Source organism: Globicephala melas, chromosome 11 (assembly GCF_963455315.2).
Source record: "Globicephala melas chromosome 11, mGloMel1.2, whole genome shotgun sequence".
Taxonomy (NCBI): domain Eukaryota; kingdom Metazoa; phylum Chordata; class Mammalia; order Artiodactyla; family Delphinidae; genus Globicephala; species Globicephala melas.
Window position 1 is genome coordinate 45,770,421 of NC_083324.2, and position 13,074 is coordinate 45,783,494.

The following is a 13,074-nucleotide window of genomic DNA, read 5'->3' on the forward strand; positions in this document are numbered from 1 at the left end:
GAGGGGACACCAGGTTTACTCAGTACGGAGCTTCTCTAGAAAGGCTGCAAGAAGGACTCATGATCCAGTGTCATTCACAGGAGAACGGAAGGTGGAGGAATTTATCTGCCCTGCTCCTACCTTCTACCTCCTAGGTTAACATTCACCCCAAGGGGAGTGAGCTCCCTTGCATTATCCAGCCCCTGATGATGGCCCATGAAGCCAGATTCCGTGCCCTATGGTGAGGGATTTCATCTGCGTTCAAGGTGAAGGGCTTCCAGGGGCAGGTGGGACAGCAGCTGAGAGAGAGAATAGTCATCGAGGAACTTATGAAGCTATGCAAGATGGGTATCTCCTATAGTTACTTTCTTGGCCCCTTTTCTAATTCCTTAGATACTAGCTTGCCAGCACAGCTGTAGGAAGACCTGGCTTCTCGTTTGGACTGCATCAGTTCCTCAAATGTGTGATGTGGGCAGAGATACAGTGTAGCTGCATATTAATGGGAGCTGACCCTTGCAGGCTTCAAGACAGATGGACACACTCAAATCCTGGCACCCTAAAATGTGAGACTTCTTTCTGCAGCCGGCTGGAAGGAAGAGCTTGTCTCTCAGCTGAGGGGGTCTCTGGAACAGTAACACCCACCACCTTAGAAAATGCAATTTAATTGAGGAAAACTGGAGTTTTTGAGCAGTCCCTGGGCTGTTTTAGACAAATTTAAAGGCCCTAAAGCACCCTTTTTTTTTTTTTTTTTTTGCTAGAAAGAGAGATGTTTCCTCCCAGCAGTTCTTCAAACTTCTTCTTAGAATCAACCCCAGGAAACTGGCCGCACGCTGATCAAGATGGAGACCCCATGAGTCCCTCAGAATCCCAGTGTGTCAAGAGGCCCAGTCGGGCTCTCATTAACAGAGGAGGATGGGTGGGTGGATGGATGGGTGGGTAAATGAATAGATGAGGTAGGTGCTCAGTTTGTAAAAACCTAAGAGGCGCTGTCCAGGCACCTCACACACTCAATGCCCCCTTTCCAGCAGGCAGTCAAGGAGATCATGGCTGTGGGTTTTTACTGTCTGAGTCTCTCCACCATGCATTTTTCCTGTCCCCGACAGAGCCGGCCTCTCCAGTCCCCCACCCTCTGGCTTCTTATCAGCTCCATGCTGTCTCTTTGCATTAAAGTGACAAGAAGCAGCACAAGGCTGCCGACAGGAGTCTGGAGCTGTAATTTGCACTGACATTCACTGGCGTTATCCACTTATTGCCTGGTAAGCCAAATAGGAGATCTGTCTGATTTTGATCCCAGGAAGAGAAATAACAACCCTGCTCTGCTTCAGCCATTTAAAGCAAAGCACCAGGCCGGTCCTCGGGCCTGAGTCCTGGCTGGCAACTCCCACCTTCATGATGCGGGTATCATCTTCCTCTGGCTGGAACTGCCTTTCAGATCTGACATCTGGCAAACACTGGATGGTTGGGGAGGGGGGAGGCCATGCCATCCTCTCAGCTGGTGACAGCACTGACCACAGGTTGCCAAGGGTCCTTAAAGGAGCCTCCGGGGGATTTAAGTGCCCCTGGGAAGTCAGGCCCCAGCTGAAAATACCTCAGCAGCTCTCCTCTGCCTCCCCAGCCCCTCCCTTTAAACTCTCCCGGCTGTAAAAGAAATGAGGCTGAATGAGAGGTGAGAAGAGCACCAAGCAGTCGGCCTGTGGGCACGGCCCGCTACGTAATTTACAAAATGAAAATGGGGGGCCCCTTGTTCAAAAAAGCAGGAAAAGTGTCGTTAAAGGTACTAAAATATAAGGCCTTCTCCTTTTCTTTGGTGGCCTCTCTCTGATTTGTCATAGTATTTTTTATTTGCTATGTAGTACTGTTCCAAGTATAAATAGATAAATAAATATTATTTACTAGCACGATCTTTACCCTTCATCTCTAGATTATACAAGGACAGTTTTAAATGCACATAGAAGAGCTTTTAACTCAGATGTGGAATCACCAAAGTGACACAAATCGTATTTCCTAACTCGTATGTTCATCTCTAGTTCATCGCTACCAGAACAGTGGAAATGCTGCATAGAACTGTTCTTATTTCACTTCTCGATATACAGACTTTTGACCAACATCCTCCGCCTTCATCTTACGGATGAGTAAGGGAGGACTGAAGGGAAAAGAAACCGAGTTGCCCTTTCTTTCCTTCCATGTCATCATTTTCAGAGTAAATAGTCAATACAGAGAAGTAACGTTAAGAACGTGGTAGAGTTCCTTGACCTTTCTTAGAACACGATCGTCTTCTTTCTGTGTTTAAGGCAAGTTGTGGAGTGCCTACAGTGGCCAGGCGTGTCCAAATGCTCTGTATGCTTGAACTCATTGGATCTTCTTGACAACCCCACATGGCAGGTAAGTTACTTATATTTTTCAGAAAATAATTGGAGGCACTGGGAGGTTAAATGACTTGCCCAGGGTCCCGGAACATGCCACTGGCAGAGCCGAGATGCAGGCAGGAGGGGTCTGGCCCTGGAGTCCCAGCCCTGCCCACTAGGGTCTCCTGCTGCTTAGGACAGATCAAGGAAAGATCTGGGGGGAGTCCCACCCTTCTCTTTACCCCTGTGTCTGTCAGGTCTATGTACCAGGGCTGGGGATTGGGGGTGGGAGGGACAGGGAGCGTCTTTCCCTTCGAGTGTGAGTCACTTCTTTCAGGTGTGTCACTTCTTTAAAATGTTACCTTTGGGTTTCCCTGGCGGTGCAGTGGTTGGGAGTCTGCCCGCCAATGCAGGGGACACGGGTTCGTGCCCCGGTCCGGGAAGATCCCACACGCCGCGGAGCGGCTGGGCCCGTGAGCCATGGCCGCTGAGCCTGCGCGTCCGGAGCCTGTGCTCCACAATGGGAGAGGCCACAACAGCGAGAGGCCCGCATACCGAAAAAAAAAAAAAAAGTTACCTTTGCTCAAGCCCAGATCAAGGGGCTTACTGACATTTTAAAGATGACGAGGTGGGTGAAGTTCACAGTGGGACGCCTTGGAGTCTGCTGGGTCCAGATAAGTTGGGAGAGGGCAGCTGGGGGTCTGAGGAAGCCCCTTCCTCCCAGCTGTTGTTGGACTCGGGAGTGGGGGAGTTGGCACGGGAACCAGCCAGCGAAGCCCTGGCTTGGTTTCCCTCATGCCTCAGTGAAAGGCGCGAGTGTGCACACACGCCCCAGCTCTGCCTCCAGCCACATGCTTAGAAACCGTGTCCTTTCACCCCCAGTCTCCTCTTTCTCGAAGTGACTCAAAGGTGTTCCCCACCCGCTGCCTGGAAAGGCATTGCCCGGCAGGTTCACCGGGTCAGAGGAAAAGCCCTTGGCATCCGGAACACGGAACACCAGCCTGCAGACGTCAGCAGGAAGCAAGGACGGCCAGGAGGAGGGAAGTGACAACTCCCTGTCGGGCGTGGAGCTTGCGTCGGTAGGAAAGGGCAGGGAGGGCGGGGAGGGCCGGGGTCATGGAGCAGAATGAAGGGTCGGGGAGCGCACAGAGGAGGGAGGTGCAGCATCGGATGGGCACTTTGCCCATGGTCCCTGGAAGATGGAAGGAGCCCTGCGATGCCCAGTGGTTTTACAGTGGCCCTAAATGGTTCATCATCACCCAGCCATCCAGTCCTGTTCAGTCATCTTTATGACATCTTTATAGCAAAGCTAGTTACCTTTGCCCCAAGTAGCGTGTGCTCTCTGGTTAGCCATCCAAACGGGGTTATGTCAGATGGGAGTCATGTCTCCCCTCTCTTAGCACGCAGGTTATGGGGCAGAAACCCCCAGTCCCGCCTACCTTAAAGACTTCTGTATCTGGTGCATTGATACACAGTTGGAGGTTTGTTCCCTAAACATTCCTGCAGACACGAACTTAAACGTCCCATCATTTAGGAATTAAAAACAAAAAGTACAGTCATCCCTCAGTATCCATGGGGGATTGGTTCCAGGACCCTGCGGACATCACACTCTATAGATGCTCAAGTCCCTTCTGTAAAATGATGTAGGACTGGGGCCCTCCATATCCGCAGGTTCCTCACCCCCTGAATGTGGGATTGAGGACGGGGAGGCCGCATTACAGAGGACCGACTGTGCAACATAGCAGGCTATTGACTCCTACAGACTGGATGCCTGGACCTGGAGAAAGGACATCAGTGAAGGGAAGCTATGGCTTAAAGCGATGCTTTCACAATTCTGCTAGCAGTTTCTTTCCACTGTTGGTGTTTCCTTTTCCCAGAATGCAGAAGGCTTTGTCTGCTTTTCTCCATCTTTGCTCTGTGCTGTCCAGTGCCTTTAGGGGAATCTTACTGATCAGCGACAGTTTGGGGCGGGGGAGGCCGGTGGGCAGAGCTCTCTTTCCTCTCCTGTTTCCTTTTTTGGGTTGTAATGCTCTATTTCTCTCTGGATATATTGTTTGGAGACCATCAGGCATGTGTTTGATGCATGACGCCAATGTCATGTGGTGTTGTTAACGTCACACAGTTGACAAAAGAAGACGAGGAAAAGGATCCCAGCAGATGGATCGGTATTACATTTCGTACTACACACGGTCCGTTCCTGACGGCCCAAAGCAAACAGCAGTCACTTTGTCAGTGGAAAAGATGCAAGTTTTTCTCTTGTCTCAAGTGAGAAGTCCCCATATGTCCTTACTCACTTCTCAGGAAATTTGCTTTTTCTTGGTTCTCTTTTTTTCTCCTCAAAAATGCTGATGGTCCCAGGGCTTAGGGACAATAATTGTTGCTCCTTTTCAACATAAAGGTCAGGATCCTTTGTTACAAAGCAGGTTTTGTGGCCCAGATAAAGCTGGGCAGACATGATCTCTGCTAAAGAGCAGCGGAAAATAATTCGCTCCCCGGTTGTCACGCGTGGCCAATTTGAGTGAGAAAAGGGGGCTTGTGGGTGTAAGAGCATACGAAACCACACAGTTATGGTCTCTCACTTTTCTTTTTATAGGCAGGCAAAAGAGACCCCCAAAATGTCAGACACTGCTGGATCTTGAAGGGAAGGTCAGTAAAAAAAACAATAAGCTGTTTTCTCCTTTTGTTTGCTGTTATCTTGTGTTAACTGTTTCTTCATAGTTATCTGTTAATGTTATTTTAAGTCTCCAGCAAAGATTCTGACACTATGATGACACAGTTATGTTTATAAAATACGGGGGACCTGCTCTCATCCTGGCTTGCTGATTTCCAGGTTTCTTCTGGCTTTCACACAGAAGAGCTGGGGTGTTGAATGCCCAGCAGTTGGAGGTTGACCCCTGGCTGGCTGACCCCCATCCCTGAGTTCATCTCCACCAGCCACCAGTCAGGTTGGAAGCATCACTTGGCAGTGTGGCCACCGCGGACCATTCCTTTCAAGTTGTTGTGGGTTGCCGTGGAAACAAAGAGGTCTTAATGTTAAAAGTAATTTGGTCCTTAATGGAGACGGTCTCTCACTAAAGGAAAGTTAACTTGGGAACCATTCGAGTCATGCCCAGTCACCGGCCCCGCCGCGCACCCCCGTCCCACTTTCTTCTGCTTGCCTAGAGGTCTTAATTCTGATGATGTATGAGGTGTCAGCCAGAAGATCTTGTGCTCTGCGAAGCACTATAAAAAGGCAGATGTATGACTGTGTCATCCACAAATACCCTAGGAAGGTGAGTGTTAAACCAATGTTAATAATAAATGTTTTCTTCCGAAGTAAGTTACGGCAGTATCACCAGAGCCCTTTAAAATGTAACGAACCAATAAAATCTCAGGGAGCTGAGGGACACCTAACCCTGCCATCGTCCCTGTAGTACAGTCAGGAAAGTTATGAAGGGCCATCCCATCTGGTCTGCGTCTGCCTGAAACCCTTGGATGGAAAGAGGAACAGTCCCTCCAAACATCTGAGCTTGATCTCTGCAACTGAGAAATCTTGAGACCAGAAAGCCCCAGGGAATGCAGAAATGCCTCTTTAAAGGTCGTTTTGAGGAAACATGGCCACTGACCCATCACACTGACTCAGCCTCCCTGCCCCCACCATTTTGCTAACGGGCTCCGTTGATTTAAATGGAAGGAAGCGAAGAAACACTCTCTGAGCTAGGTCCTGCCTGACCTCCCATTGCGGGCTGCTGCCTTGATCATACAGCAAGCACTGGTCTTGACTCCTGGCTCCCGCGGGGGCTTGTCTGAAGATAGTCCCCAGGTGGGGAGCCTGGAAGAAGAACTGCGTGCTTGTGTGCATAATTTGAAGCTTACTTTGCAGGGACCCATAGTTGTGCTGTCTTTGCTCAGGAAAATTCTAAGCTGAAATTCTGTATTCCAGCCCCTGTGGATATAAAGTCCTAACTGTTCCTCATCTTCTCCTGTTCTTCAGCCAATCGTCAGATTGGTGGTTGTTGCTATGGTTGTTTTCTCCTAGGAGGTCCTTCCTGGTTTAAGCAAAAGAGTCAGCATCATTGAGAAGATGAGTCAAAATGCTCCAGTGTCAAGCTGGGTTCCCCAGAAGCAGACCCTGAGGGAAGATTCTAGAGAAAGTGACTCATTAGGAAGTGTTCCGTAGGGTGGGGAAACAGGACTGGGAAGGGAAGGAGGACGTGATGTCAAGCCACATCCCTGGGAGGGTAATGCTGGCACAGTCCCTCAGGGGCACGGTGTAGGTGACACCTAAGCGTCCCCATTGGGGATGAGGGAGTTGGAGAGTTTATAGCCCTCTCATCGGTTAAGGGCTGCAGGGGCAGGACATACAGGGAACGCAGCCAAGGCAGTTCCAGGTGCCCGTGGTCCATCCTCTGACACAGATGCAGGTGCTGCTGGGAGTGGAAGCCTCAGGAGAGACCTCATCCTCAGAAATGCTAAACAATCTGAGATGTTGACATAGGACCGACAGTCACTGCCACACACCCCACATACAGGAAAATAAAACAAAGAAGGGAACTCAAAGTTTACTTCCAGGTTCATTGACTTGTCACTTATTCAGTCATTCAGCAAACATTATTGAGTACCTGCTCTATTCGTCATTGTGCTAAATGCTGGGGCTTTAAAAAAAAAAAAAAAAGGAGGAGGAGGTAGCACTGATCTTGTACCTGAGAGGCTAAGAGTGTAATAGGGTGGGGTGGGGAATATGTACCTAATGTCCATCACCCGCTCAGGTTGGGACCCAACTAGTCCTAACTTTTGTCTGGGTCTGTCCCACCTCAAAGAAGTTCTCTGTGGGCTTCCCTGGTGGGAAGAGTCCGTCTGCCGATGCAGGGGACATGGGTTCGTGCCCCAGTCCGGAAAGATCCCACATGCCGCGGAGTGGCTGGGCCCGTGAGCCATGGCCGCCGAGCCTGTGCGTCCGGAGCCTGTGCTCCACAACGGGAGAGGCCACAGCAGTGAAAGGCCCGCGTACCGCAAAAAAAAAAAGAGAAGCTCTTTGTATAATGGCATAATCCAGGGGCTACAGGGCTACGCTGCTTCATGTGACTATAGCACCCGGCAATCCCTGGATGAAAAGCACAACATGAGTGTGAGGTATTATTAGTAATAAAAGTGGCATTTAGTGGGCTTCCCTGGTGGCGCAGTGGTTAAGAATCCGCCTGCCAATGCAGGGGACACGGGTTCGAGCCCTCGTCCGGGAAGATCCCACATGCCATAGAGCAACTAAGCCCGTGGCACCACGGCTGCTGAGCCTGGGGTCTGGAGCCCACAAGCCACAACTACTGAGCCCGCGCCACAACTACCGAAGCCCGTGTACCTAGAGCCCGTGCTCTGCAACAAGAGAAGCCGCTGCGATGAGAGGCCCTCACACAGCAACGAAGAGTGGCCCCCGCTCGCCACAGCTGGAGAAGGCCTGCGTGCAGCAGCAAAGACCCAACGCAGCCAAAAATAAATAAATAAAATAATAACAATAAAATAAAATAAAAGTGGCATTTAGCAATACTGAAATAAATAAGCTGACACAGGAGTTTTGCTCTGCATTTAGGGAAATGTTCTGGGTCTCCGAGGCCCTATGTCTTAGAATCAAACGCTTCCAACAGCCATAAAACATTCCTGCCCTGGTTTGTTTTAGGACTTGAGCGTTTTTCTGGCATCCTTGCTTTGGTAAGTGCCCTGCTGCTTCCAAGCAATGTGGCTGCGTAGGCGGCATTTCAGCTGCAGCTCAGGCAGGGTTACTTAAGGTCATGTCCATCTATTGCCCATGACCTACCGGCCAGGACCAGGAGGGAGCGACAAGGCATGGGAGTGACTGGAGAGTAACAGCAAAACTTTTCTCATTTGTAGGGTAAAACAGGTTAGGAAAAGTGTAAAGCAATCCTGTCCCTCCATTCCTAGGACCAAAGACTCGATGATCAAAACAGACCCTGCCAGGTAAATTATAGGGCACATAAATAAATGATGAATACTTTTTAAAGTGTAAGTATGTCCCAAATATCTCCTGGGATACACTTATACACTTATATTAAAACATTCCTTGTTACTTATGTGAAATTCAGATGAAACTGGGCATCCTGTATTTTTCTTCTCCAGTGTTATCTGGCAACCCTACCTACAAGGGCTTCACCAGAAGGAATTTACTCCTTTAATTCCTTATCCAGGTGGGAAATGGAAAGCCAGGTATGACTGGAGGCCTCCATTTCAGGCCTCTGGGAGGTTCAGTTCTCTCCAGCTGAGCCATTTATCTGAAGTCAACTTAAAATCGCTTTTTAAGATCCTCCCTCAACTGTTCCTCGGGCTGGAAACGTGGACCCCAAACTGATCTTGAACGCGCACTTCAATTCCCTAATGCCCAGCAGAAAGGCCCACCTGGAGAGTGTTCGTGGGCAGGAAAACGGAGGCAGAGAAATGACCAAGGTGAGGATCGCTTAGCAGGGCCTCCGATTCCAGAACTTCTTATTCACATGTAATTCCTTAGATTTTTAACCTGCGATGGGCTTGCCTTACGCTTATGAAGGAATTCAATAATGCTTTAATTTTTCTTATCTACAAGGATGAAAAGCTCATCTAAAGCTAAATGCCACATGCAGATGTTATTCTGTTTTTTATTTTTTTTGATGACTCCATGTATTTATTAGGGTAATACTTTTTCAACCCAAAATGCACTAAGTACAATTGATATAAAAAGTGACATTTTGACGTTACCATTTTAAGCAAAGACAATTTTCTCCACACAAATTTCTAGCCAGAGAATATCATACGAAACAAATTTGAACCTCAGGCCACCAAGCCATTCAAGAGGGATGGAGAGGAAGCATCTGCTATAACTCCTCAGTGCAACCGCATCATTTTTCTCTATTTCAAAGTTCTGTCGTGTTTTGTCTTTATTTTGCCCCTAAGGAAGTTTTCGCGTGTTATATCTTTATTTGAATTGCAATTTGAGTGAGAGGTAATCACGAGTCCCAAGATGACTGAAAACTTGGTAAAGAAACTGGTTCAAAAGAAGAACTTCCTAAAATAAATGGCTCTCTTCTGCCCATTTTCCATCAACCATCATCTACTGTCACCACCTCCTGTTAGGCCATTCCTTGGGGAGAACTGCAGACTTTTTTGACGTGACGTTTTATGTGCAAACCGCATTTATTTACTTTCAGGTTGGTGTTGATTATGTAAATTTCCCTTCTTTGTTCAGTTGCAGCAGTTCAGCAAGGGACAGGTGCAGGCAGACCGGCACAGGAATCTCACAGGCAGATTTTCAAGCCATAGAGAAGTATCATCAGCCCCAAACCCCAAAGTTGCAGGCACTTTTTTCCTGGCATAGCCAGCCCTTTCTCAGCAGTCACCTCATTTGAGCCATTTTGAGGGAGGGCACCGCAAATGTCATCCAAACCCTTTGGCAGGGCCCGTCCAACGCGACAGGGGTGGTGACAGAAACGTCATTTGTGGCCCCGGTTCTTCCCATTTGAAGCAGCTGTTAAGCAGGGAACCTGGAGCCAGATTCTGGATTTTAGAGCCCAGGTCTGGGATATGCTGTTGAAGGATGCCAGTTCCTGCCTTCCATCGTCTACATGGTGGAGGCCACAAATTCATTCCTTAAATCCTTATTGAACAAGGACGGTGTGCCGGGCACACTCCAGGTGCCGGGGATGCAGCTAGGAAAGGCAGACAAGGTTCAGGCCTCCATGGGGCTTCCATTCTGGAGGTGGCATCAGATGGCGACAAGTGCTCTGAAGATAGGGGCAGAAGGACCAGGTGGGAGGCAGGGCTGCTTTATGGAGGGTGAATAGGAAGTTCTTTCTGGAGAGGGGATGCCTGACCAGCCAGCCTCCTGTCCATGTGGGGCCCCAGCTCTGCAGGCAGGGCAACTGCTGAGCTCCAAGATGGAAACAGGCTTGCTGTCTGAGGGCCAGCCAGGGAGGACAGCAGGTCAGAGTGGACCCAACAAGTTGGAGAGAAGGGAGATGCTGTCCGAGCACCAGGCAGGCTCAGCCCATGGTCAGGAGCTTGGATTTTATTTGAATGGTGATAGGGAAGCTGCTGGAAAGCAAATCTTAGCCCAGGTTCTCACCTTCTCCTGTAAAGATCAACAGAGAAAGAGGATGTGGGCTCAGGCACAGATGGGGCGGAGTGGAAAGTGCACGGAGACCCTCACAGGTGATGGCCAGGTGTCCCCCTGTTGAGGAGATTTGCCTCTGGAAGAGGGCGGGTGAGGCCCCTGGCTGCTGCCTGCTGTCCGAAGGTTGGCTCCTGGAGCTTGGGGTTTTCCCAGGGTGTAAAATTCCGTTTCCTGAAGCTTCATGTACTTCTCCAGAAAGCTAGTAGGTGTCCTGATGAGGTTTCAGACCCTGTAGCAGCACTTTTTAGACCCTGGTGGCCTTAACACAGGTTAGGATGGTCCCGTCTGCCTATGCAGACTGCCAAGAAAAGACATTCCAAACTGTCGTGGGGATGAACAGAGCTGAGGCCTGGCCCAGAGGCGGACTTGGGAGAAGGTCAATCGGACACCTTATCCAGGGGCCAGATTAAAACATTTCGACCAGTGGTTCTTCGAGTGTGGCCCCTGCATCAGCATCAAGTGGGAACTTGTTGGAAATGCTAAATCAGAAAGTCAGCTTTCTGTATTTTAACAAGCACTCCAGATGATTCTAGTACTCAATATTAAGTTTGAGAACCGCTCCTTTAGAAGAAAGGGGCAGATAGTTAAAAAAAAAAAAAATTCCCGGGCTTCCCTGGTGGCGCAGTGGTTGAGAGTCCGCCTGCCGATGCAGAGGACGCGGGTTCGTGCCCCGGTCTGGGAGGATCCCACATGCCGCGGAGCGGCTGGGCCCGTGAGCCATGGCCGCTGAGCCTGCGCTTCCGGAGCCTGTGCTCCGCAACGGGAGAGGCCACAACAGTGAGAGGCCCGCGTACCACAAAAAAAAAAAAAAAAAAAAAAAAAAATTCCCGCTTTTGCTGAGACATGGCTCAAATCAGAGCAAAACCAGAAAACTTCAAGGCACGGGGATGTGGGATGTAGTCTTTGCCTCAAACTCAACCAACCACAGAGACTAATATCCAAGTTATAACTTCTCAGTCGAGCAAAACTCCATCATGAAACATATTAATAAAGACTGATCTCTGGCTGTTTCTCCCACCCAGTTTCCAAGGCCCTGGTTTATTCTTGGTGCACTCTGGATACTCCTGGAGCATTCATTCATTCATTCTCACACTCCTGGCTGCCGAAGATACAAGATAATGAAACCCTACGTCCACCCTCAGGTAGTTTGCTTCAAGGAGAGGCATATAGTTTGTGAATGAAAAATTACAGGGCAGGGTAATAATTACTACAAGAGTGCTCTGGGCGGGGGTGGGGCTCCTCACCTAGGGCAGGAGGGAGGAGGTCTCGGCCAGGCTTGGAGAAACAGAAACAGCAGGGGTTAATCCAGTTCAGCCAGCCTAGTGGCTGAGTCACATCATGACGCAGTCCGATGGCACAGCTCCAGTTCGCAGTCCTAACTTCCCCTTGAGAACAGAATCGTCTGCAGAGTCCAAGTACACCCCGTGACCACAAGTGTGTGCTTGGGGCGTCAGGGGTTGACTGGAGGAGTGAGGGCACCACTGGCAGCTCCAGCCCCCAGATTACTGGCCAGGGGCTGCAAATTACCAGGGGCTGCATTACCAGCTCCTTTTCCCGAAGAGCGTTCTCATTGGCCGGTCCACCAGTTCCAAAGCCCAGCAACTCGTTCTCAGTCCTGTCACCCCAGTAGACACTCGAAAACCTCACTTCTATCCCAGCATTTTGTCCTTTTGATCAAGAAAGGACTGGGGATAAATCCCTGTCCACACAATCAAGAACCTCAGTCCTTAACACATAGTCTTAGCAGTTCTACTCACATGCACAGCGTGGTCCTCCTTTGGTAATTCATTCGTTCAGAACTATTATGCCAGGCCCTGATCCAGATGCCTCCTCTACCCAGTCATCCTGTTACTGATGGTTAATAATTATGCGGTAATTTTTAGTCTCACTAGGAATGAAAAATGCGACAAGAAACTACCATTTTTTACCCATCAAATTAGCAATACTTTGTTTTAAAGAAAATACTCAGTGCTAGTGAGGAGGCTGTGAGATGGGCAACTGCAACATCATAATTAGCAATAGAAATGGGACATCCTTTCTGGAAAGCAGTTTGACAAAAACTATTTCAATGTTAAAACTCATTAACCCAGAAGTTCATCTGGAAGTTTATTATAAGGAAATTATCAGGGATTTAGACAAAGATTTATACCAGCTACCATTTATACCAGCCATGCACTAAATACATAAATTACCTCCCGTGCCAACAAAGATTTCACCAAAACATTGTTTTTCGTGGCAAAAAAATTACAAACAGGCTACATTTACAGTAATAGAGAATGTTTAAACAAATTAGACTAAGTCATAGAACACAGTATGCATTAAAAACTGTCTTTAAAGAATTTTAAATGCCATAGGAAATGTTCTTATATATACAGTATGCTTCTAACTTATAAAAATATATAATAAATATACATGCATTAAAAATAACACAGAGAGGGACTTCCCTGGTGTACCAGTGGTTAGGACTTCCGAACTTCCACTCCAGGGAGCAACTGGTCGGGGAACTAAGATCCCGCAAGCCGTGTGACACGGCCAAAAAAATAATAACAACAAAAATAACACAGAGAAATAGATCAAAATACTACTAGGTAGGATGGAAACTTACTAATGCTTCCCGCG

General features: G+C 48.7%; 1 protein-coding gene across 2 annotated transcripts in view; it reads left to right on the top strand.

Moving 5' to 3' along the window:
* SNRK (SNF related kinase) overlaps positions 1-13,074 on the top strand; it is a 163,467-nt gene that overhangs the window by 18,918 nt on the left and 131,475 nt on the right. For both annotated transcript variants that reach the window (XM_060307855.2, XM_060307857.2), the window contains 5 exons: positions 1,083-1,235; positions 2,271-2,361; positions 3,260-3,403; positions 4,918-4,970; positions 11,478-11,597. The gene's annotated coding sequence lies outside the window, so the exon portion shown is untranslated. The remainder of the gene's footprint in view (positions 1-1,082; positions 1,236-2,270; positions 2,362-3,259; positions 3,404-4,917; positions 4,971-11,477; positions 11,598-13,074) is intronic.